Here is a 337-nt window from a genome sequence, read left to right on the forward strand (position 1 = left end):
AAACAACTGCACCTCCCAGTCGCGAACCATTTCAACTCCCCCTCCCATTCCTCAGACGACATGTCCATCCTGGGCCTCCTGCAGTGCCACAACGATGCCACCCGAAGGTTGCAGGAACAGCAACTCATATTCCGCTTGGGAACCCTGCAGCCCAATGGTATCAATGTGGATTTCACAAGTTTCAAAATCTCCCCTCCCCCTACCGCATCCCAAAACCAGTCCAGCTCGTCCCTGCCTCCCTAACCTGTTCTTCCTCCCACCTATCCCCTCCTCCCACCTCAAGCCGCACCTCCATCTCCTACCGACCAACCTCATCCCGCCCCCTTGACCTGTCCGT

This window comes from Rhincodon typus, chromosome 17, assembly GCF_021869965.1.
Source record: "Rhincodon typus isolate 14 chromosome 17, sRhiTyp1.1, whole genome shotgun sequence".
In the NCBI taxonomy this organism is placed as follows: Eukaryota; Metazoa; Chordata; class Chondrichthyes; order Orectolobiformes; family Rhincodontidae; genus Rhincodon; species Rhincodon typus.